Source organism: Equus quagga, unplaced genomic scaffold (assembly GCF_021613505.1).
Source record: "Equus quagga isolate Etosha38 unplaced genomic scaffold, UCLA_HA_Equagga_1.0 202657_RagTag, whole genome shotgun sequence".
Lineage (NCBI taxonomy): Eukaryota > Metazoa > Chordata > Mammalia > Perissodactyla > Equidae > Equus > Equus quagga.
The window spans coordinates 34748-43811 of record NW_025798605.1 but is presented as its reverse complement, the minus strand read 5'-3'; the positions used below and the strand labels follow the sequence as shown (position 1 = coordinate 43811).

Sequence of the window (9064 nt, the reverse complement as noted above, 5' to 3'; positions counted from 1 at the left end):
CAAGTTCTTTGGATAAATACCCAGCAGTGAAATAGCTGGACCATATGGTAGATCTATCCTTAATTTTCTGAGGATACTCCAAACTGCTTTCCATAGTGGCTGCACCAGTTTGCACTGCCACCCGCAGTGAACAAGGGTTCCCTTCTCTCCACACCCTCTCCAACATTTGTTGTTTCCTGTCTTGTTAATTATAGCCATTCTGACCTGAGTGAGGTGATACCTCATTGTAGTTTTGATTTGCATTTCCTTGATAGCTAATGATGTTGAGCATCTTTTCATATGCCTGTTGGCCATCTGAATAACTTCTTTGGAGAAATCTCTGTTCAGATCTTTTGCCCATTTTCTAATTGGATTGTTGGTTTTTTTGTTGTTGAGCTGTAAGAGTTCTTTGTATATTTTGGATATTAACGCCTTATCTGATATGTAGTTTGCAAATATCTTCTCCCAATTTTTAGGTTGTCTTTTCGTTTTGTTGATGGTTTCCTTTGCTGTACAGAAACTTTTTAGTTTGATGTAGTCCAATTTGGTCATTTTTTATTTTGTTTCCCTTGCCCGGTCAGACATGCGACTTGAAAGTATGCTGCTCAGACCAATGTCATCGAGCGTACTGCCTATGTTTTCTTCTAGAAGTCTCATGGTTTTGGGTCTTACATTCAAGTCTTTAATCCATTTTGAGTTGATTTTTGTGCATGCTGTAAGGGAATGGTCTACTTTCATTCCTTTGCATGTGTCTGTCCAGTTTTCCCAACACCATTTATTGAAGAGACTCTTCTTTCTCCATCATATGCTCTTGGATCCCTTGTCGATAATTAGCTGTCCATAAACATGTGGGTTTACTTCTGGGCTACCAATTTTGTTCCATTGATCTGTGTGTCTGTTTTAGTGCCAGTACCATGCTGTTTTGGTTACTATGGCTTTGTAGTATAACTTGAAATTGGGGAGTGTGATACCTCCAGCTTTGTTCTTTTTTCTCAGGAATCCATTGGCTATTTGGGGTCTTTTGTTGTTCGATATAAATTTTAGGATTCTTTGTTCTATTTCTGTAAAAAATGTTGTTGGAACTTGGCTAGGGATTGCGTTGAATCTATAGATTGCTTTAGGAAGTATGGACATTTTAACAATGTTATTTCTTCCAATCCAAGAGCACAGAATATCTTTCCATTTCCTTGTGTCTTCCTCAATTTCTTTCAACAATGTTTTATAGTTTTCGGTGTACAGATCTTTCACCTCTTTGGTTAAGTTTATTCCTAGGTATTTTATTCTTTTTGTTGCAATTGTAATTGGAACTGTATCCTTAATTTCTCTTTCTGCTACTTCGTTGTTAGTGTATAGAAATGCAACCGATTTTTGTACATTGTTTTGTATCCCCCAACTTGACTGCATTCCTTTATTATTTCTAAAAGTTTTTTAGTGAACTCTTTAGGGTTTTCTAGATATAAAATCATGTCGTCTGCAAAGAGTGACAGTTTCGCTTCTTCTTTTCCAATGGGGATCCCTTTTATTTCTTTTTCTTGCCTGATTGCCCTGGCTAGAACTTCCAATACTATGGGAAATAGGAGTGGTGACAGTGGGCATCCTTGTCTGCTTCCTGTTCTTAGAGGGATAGCTTTCAGGTTTTCTCCATTGAGATTGATATTTGCTGTGGGTTTGTCATATATGGCCTTTATTATGTTGAGGTAATTTCCTTCTATACCCATTCTATTTAGAATTTTTATCATAAATGGATGCTGGATCTTGTCAAATGCTTTCTTTGCATCTATTGAGATGATCATGTGATTTTTATTCTTCATTTTGTTAATGTGGTGTATCATGTTGATAGATTTGTGGATGTTGAACCATCCCTGCATCTCTGGAATGACACCCACTTGATCATGATGCATGATCTTTTTAATTTATTGTTGTATTCAATTTGCTAGAATTTTGTTGAGGATTTTTGCATCGATGTTCATCAGTGATATTGGCCTGTAATTTTCTTTTTTTGTGTCGTCCTTGTCTAGTTTTGGTATCAGGATAATGTTCCCTTTGTAGAAGGAGTTAGGAAGCCTCCTCTCCTCTTCAATTTTTTGGAAAAATTTGAGAAGGATAGGTATTAAGTCCTCTTTGAATGTTTGGTAGAATTCACCAGGGAAGCCATCTGGTCCTGGACTTTTATTTTTTGGGAGGTTTTTAATTGCTGTTTCGATCTCCTTACTGGTGATCAGTCTATTCAAATTTTCTATACCTTCTTGGTCCAGTTTTGGAAGGTTGTATGTTTCTAAGAATTTATCCATTTCTTCTAGATTATCCAATTTATTGGCACATAGCTTTTCATAGTATTCTCTTATTATCTTTTATATTTCTGAGGTGTCCATTGTAATCTCTCCTCTTTCATTTATGATTTTATTTCTTTGAGCCTTCTCTGTTTTTTTCTTGGTGAGTCTAGCTAAGGGTTTGTCAATTTTGTTTATCTTTTCGAAGAACCATCTCTTGGTTTCATTAATTTTTTCTATTTTTTTTAGTCTCTATTTCATTTATTTCTGCTCTGATTTTCATTATTTCCCTCCTTCTTCTGATTTTCGGCCTTGTTTGTTGTTCGTTTTCCAGTACCTTTAGGTGCACTTTGAGATTGCCTATTTGGGATTTTTCTTCTTTGTTGAGCTAGGCCTGAATTGCTATAAACTTCCCTCATAGAACTTCTTCTGCTGTATCCCACAGATTTTGGCATGTTGTCTCTTCATTTTCATTTGTCTCCAGGAACTTTTTTATTTCTTCTTTGATTTCTTCATTGACCCAATCATTGTTCAGTAGCATTTTGTTCAATCTTCACATTTTTGTGGCTTTTCTGGTTTTATTTCTGTAGTTGATTTCCAGTTTCATACCTTTGTGGTCAGAAATGATGCATGGTGTTATTTCGATCTTCTTAAATTTATTGAGACTTGTTTTGTGGCTTAATATGTGATCAATCCTGGAGAATGTTCCATGGGCATTTGAAAAGAATGTGTATTCTTTGGTTTTTGGATGGAATGTTCTGTATATATGTACTAAGTCCATCTGGTCTAATGTGTCCTTTAAGGCGAGTGTTTCCTGGTTGATCTTCTGTTTGGATGATCTATCGTTTGGTGTAAGTGGAGTGCTAAAGTCTCCTACTATTATTGTGTTACTGTCTATTTTTCCTCTTATGTCTGTTAATAATTGCTTTATATATTTAGGTGCTCTTATGCTGTGTACGTAGATAGTTACAAGTGTTATATTTTCTTCTTGGATTGTTCCCTTTATCATTATGTAGTGCCTGTCTTTGTCTCTTATTACAGTTTTGAATTAAAGTATATTTTGTCTGATATAAGTATTGCTACCGCCACTTTCTTTTCTTTGCCATTTGCATGGAATATGTTTTTCCATCCTTTCACTTTCAGTTTGTGAGTGTCTGTAGGTCTGAAGTGTGTCTCTTGTATGCAGCATATACATGGATCTTGTTTTTTATCCACTTGGCTACCATATGGCATTTGATTGGAGCATTTAGTCCATTGACATTTAAAGTAGCTATTGATAAATATGTATTTATTGCCATTTTGTCACTTTTTCTTTTTTTGTGGTGTTTTAGTAGTTCTTCTCAGTTCCTTTCTTTTTCTCTTGCTCTCTTCACTTGTGGTTTGATGGCTATCTTTAGTAATATGTTTGATTTATTTTGTCTTACTTTTTTTCCTCCTTGTTATAAGTTTCTGATTTCTGGTTACCATGAGGATCCTATTTAATATACTATGCATATAACAGTCTATATTGAGTAGCTAGACTCTTTAGCTTGACCTCTTTCTGAAAGCTCTACTTTTTCACTCCCCTCCTCCCACATTATATATTTTTCACATCATATATAGTCTTTTGTTTAGTGTGTGTCTATCCATTACCCTCTTATCATTGAAATACGTAATTTTAGTACATTTGTCTTTTAACCTTCATATTATCTTCACAGGTAGTTGATCTGCTGCCTTTACTATACTTTTACCTTACAAGTGATTTTATTGCCTGTTTTTTCTTGTTGTTGTTTTGGGTTTTTCTGATTTTTTTTCTTTTATCTCTATTTGTGGTCATTGCTTTCCCACTTAAAGTCCCTTCAGCATTTCTTGTAGAACTGGTTTCTTCGTGATAATCTCCCTTAATTTATGCTTGTCTGGGAAGCTCTTTGTCTCTCCTTCCATTCTGAATGATAGCCTTGATGGATAGAGTATTCTTGGTTGTAGGTTTTTTCCTGTTAGCGCTTTAAATATGTTGTGCCATTCTCTTCTCTCCTGTAGGGTCTCCACTGAGAAGTTTGCTGACATCCTGATGGGCTTCCCTTTATATGTCACTTGTGGCCTTTCTCTTGCTGCTTTTAGGATTCTCTCTTTGTCTTTAATTTTAGACATTTTTATTATAATATGTCTTGGTGTGGGCCTCTTTGGGCTTCTTGTTTGGAGCTCTCTGTCTTCCTGAACTTGGATGTCTGTTTCCTTCCTCAGGTGAGGAATATTTTCCTCTATTATTTTGACAAGTAAATTTTCTGCCCCTTTGTCTGTCTCTTCTCCTTCTGCAACCCCTATAATCTGAACGTTAGCATGCTTGATATTGTCTCAGAGTTTTCTAACACTGTTCTCATTCTGTCTAATTCTTTTTTCTCTTTTCTGTTCTGCTTGGGTGATTTCCTCTAATCTTTCATCTAGCTCGCTGATCCATTCTTCTGCTTCCTCTACTCTGCTATTGAGTCCCTCTGGTGACTTTCTCATTTCGAGTATTGTATTCTTCATTTCTGATTGGTTCTTTTTTATATCTTCGAGTTCTTTGCTGATGTGTTCACTGTGTTCATCCATTCTTCTCTGCATATCTGTGAGCATCCTCATTATATTTTGTTTCAATTTTTTGTCAAGGAGGTCGCTAGTTTCTGTTTCACTTCGTTATTTCTCTGGTGTTTTGTAGTGTTCCCTTGCTTTGAAAGTATTCCTTTGCCTCCTCATTATGCCTCTTTCTCTGTGCTATTTTATTTGTACTAGGTGAGTTGGCTGTATCTCCTGATCTTGGAGAAGTGGTCTTATGTATGAGATGCCTTATGAGGCCCAGCAGTGTGTTTCCCTCTTGTCACCAGACCATAGAACCAGGAGTGACCCCTTTGTGGGCTACTTGTGTTCTTCTGCTGTGGCAGGGTTGCTCCCACTGCAGGTACCCAGGGAGTCTGATCTTTCCTTCCCTGGCCAGCTATTTGTAAATCCGCTTTGGAGGGGCCTCAGCATTGTTTGCTACAAAGTCTATTAGCACACTCTTATTGCAATTCTCCTCTTAATTGGGTTGGTACCCAGTGTAGCTGGTTGCTAGGCTCAGGGGTGTACAGTTGTGATAGTCCTGAGGCCAACAAGGCTGTTGTCAGTTCTCTTAGGAGTGCAGCTGAGTGGGGCTAGCCCTTGGCATGGAGGCACTCAGTTGTTTCAGTCTTTGGAAGGTGGGGCTGATCCTTTTTATGGCTATTTGTGAAGCACAAGTCTTCTGCTGCTGATAAGCCTCACCCCCTACTGGACCACATACACTGTCAAAACAGTCCTGGTCCCTGCACACTTCTTAACCCCCTGGAGAATACCTCAATGCCACACTGCAGAGGCCCCCACCTCTGCTCCAATGCCCCCCACAGTTCACCTGGTCCTCACAGAAGCCCTGCCCCACAGAGGCAGACACCCTTGCCTGCCTGTACAGCATCAAGTCACTCAGGCAATGCAGGCTAAAAAGTAGCCTGAGGGCTTGCTATTAGGTGGGGCCAGTCCCTAGGGCAGGTTGCCTGCCCTGGCTGAACTGGATTAAATCTGTGCTCTAGTGGGTGTGGCAGACTCCTGGGCTAACAGTCCAAGGGATGCACCTCAATGTCTCCCACTGGTGTCCATATCAGCATGCCTGGACCAGCTCAGAACAATGGCCCCCACCAATGTCTCAGTCTCTGGAGAGGATCCTCCTCTCACCAAGATGCCCCCAGAGCCCACCAGGTGAATCTTGTTTAACCAAAGGACAGTCAGCCTTTTCTCTGGTGATTTTAGCTTGCTGCAATGAATGAGTTTGTGGGTGGGCCCTTTAAGACCCGGATCTTTTCGGCTTTCAGCTGATAGCTTTTCTGGTGTGTCCTCGCTGCAGTTAATAGCCAGCAAAGCCAGACAGTAAGACCCCCCTCTCAGTTGGACTGAGTCCAAAGGATGGTTATAGCCTTATTGCTCCCACTCCAGACCTCACTCCCCCAGGGAGGGCTGCATACCTTAGGGTGGCTCTCACCTGGCCAGCTGAGAAGCTCCGCTGCTCCCAAAGGTGACTTTTTTCCTCCCAGCTGGAGTTACTGCCTCTTCTGCTTTTGTCAGGACTATCCCTTTTCGTGGGGTTTCGTTTTATCCAGTTTTCAGTTTTCAATCCAGGGTGATTCTTCCCAAAATTGTTGTAACCTGGTTGTGTCCATGGGAGGAAGTGAGTTCAACATCTGCTCACACCGCCATCTTGATGAGATCTCTAGCAGAATCTTTAAAAACATATTACTTTGAGAGAAAGACACAAGGTATTAAAAAAACCTACTGCACATTTTCATTGATGTGAAAGAGTAAAATTGCCCTAACTAAAGAATAAAACCAGAAATCAGGCCAGTGGTTGTATCTCGGTTGAGGTGTTTCACTGGACAAAGACATGAAGATCTTTCTGCTCCGGTGCAATCATTCATCTCTTGCTGGCGGGTGTAAGTTACAAGGGCATATATTATCAAAACTGGTTGAACGTACCCTTCAGATCTTAGAGCATCTAATGATTGTAAACTAAACCTCATTTTGCAAAAAATCAACAATTAACCTTCAAATTGCTTGACTAGTTCATTCTTTGAACAAATATTTATTGAGCACTGCCCTATAGAAATATTTTAATAAACATTTATTATTCTTAGAGTTTCCATAACCCACAATTTGTTTTGTTTATGACAACTTAACAAATGATCACAAAGTATGGAGGTCTGGTTCTACGTCAAAGTAAAATAGAAAAGACATATGGATATAATGCATATATAACCTCTCTGGGAAATCTCATACAATCACTTTTACAACCTTGAACTTTGGGGCAAGGGAATGTAAATCTTCGTCATGAGTTAAGCAGCACACGGGCACATGCAATTTCTCAGGGTGCCCTTGACCTCACTGTTCCTCAGACTGCAGATGAGGGGCCTCAGCACAGGGGTGAAGATGGTAGAGGAAGCCAAAGGAACCTTATCATGGTTAGCTGACATGTAGGATTTGGGTCTCATGTAGGTGGCATAGGGAGCTTCAAAAAAGAGTCCCACCACAGCCAACTGTGAGAAGCAGATGGCAAAAGCCTCCTTGCAGGCTTCTCTAGAACACAGGTAGAGAAGAGCTGCTAGGAGGAGACTCTAGGAGGTCAGGATGAAAGGTAAGGGCACCAGGAGCATTAAGACACAGCAGATGTACATGGCCGTACTCAAAGACAGACGTGTCAGCACAAGCTAAGTGCACCAGCATGGGGCCTCACAGAAGAAATGATCGATTTCATGTACGCTGTAAAATAGGAAGGTCAGGGTTGCAGCAGCCTGCATGAGCCCATCAGCTTCACCCAGGAACCAAGCTGCCAAAGTCATTCCCAAGTCTAACTGCTGGCTCATGATGACAGGGTATCTCAGTGGATGGCGAACAGCCACATAGCAGTCATAGGACATGGCTGCTCAGAGGAAGCACTCACCCCTCCCAGAGTGAGGAAGAAGAAGATCTGCGGCCCACAGCCAGCAGGGGAGATGGACTTCTTGCTGGTAAAGTAGTCAGCAGCCATTTGGGGCACAATGGTGGAAACCAGCATAGTGTCCATGAGGGAGAGTTGACTCATCAGGAAGTACATGGGTGTGTGGAGGCCGCGGGGGTCCCAGTGAATCAGGAGAATCAGGAGAATCAGGACAGCACTGCCCAGCAGGGAGGTAAAGGCATAGTCGGAACAGTCACATGGAGAAACAGGCAGGCTTCTGTGTGATTAAAGAGTCCCAGGAGAAGGAAACCTGAGGTGGTATTCTGTTTTTCCATGATATCAAATAAGCATAACACTGTAAATAGATAGATGAGAGAATTTTCAATGCTCTATTTGAACTATGCATTTCTTGATAAGCACATGTGTGAAAATGATTAAATCTATTTAAAATCCTACAGCTGACTTTTTCGAATGTTTTCACTTGGGCCTGTAATTAATTTCAACTTTTCTCTCATTTTCAAACTTTTCAAAATGAGTATCTCCCATCATTGTTATTGATTAATTGGCATAAGGAACAAAAGTTCTTGATAAGTTACAAGAACATGGTGTTTCCTTGACACCAACATAAGTGAACAGAAAGAAATCACGCTCACAGTTTCTCATTTATATTTTTACTTGCTTTACATAATGCACAGTCAACATTCTTAGAGGTTGAATTAAGTCCATGTGTGTAATTATATAAAAGCCATGTTCTTAATAATGAGGGCTACACCTAGGTAACATGTCAAAATTTATTGAAGTCTGCAAAAATCAGATAATTTTTCTTGATGTTGATTAATCCAGGAAGACATTTTCAGATTTCCAAACCAAACAATTTATATTTCCAGGCCTAGAAACAGGAAGAACTGAGTCTACAGATGGAAACATAAATTAATTTGGAATTGTTAGTGCATTTAGTTTAATTTTACTGAGCATACAGTGAAAACAGTAATGACCTTCTTAGAATATTCCCCCCAATGCAATACTATAATACTAAAGGGGACTTTCATTAACTGTAAATAAGTACTTTCTGTAATCACCCTGTTTTCCCTCAAAGTCACAGAAACACAATCTTTCTGTGTACAAAAGAGAAAATAAAAGTCCTTAGTTCTTCACCCGAGCACAGAGACAAAATGATTTCTTCTTCAGTCCCGGGGGAATCTAAATATTTAAAAGTATTTTCATCTCTGATCTCCTGGAGTTTAAAGTGTTCTAGTTTGTTGAATAAATACAGTCACGGATGTAGAGATGGAGATGCTAATTCATTCTCAAGGATATGGTGTGATTCAGTGTGGTGACTTGACAGAAGGAGTTTACCCCT

General features: G+C 39.6%; 1 pseudogene; it reads right to left on the bottom strand.

The window, feature by feature from the left end:
• Positions 1-7102: 7102 nt before the first annotated feature.
• On the bottom strand, positions 7103-8039 carry LOC124233438 (olfactory receptor 2T8-like; annotated as a pseudogene).
• Between the last annotated feature and the right edge of the window lie 1025 nt (positions 8040-9064).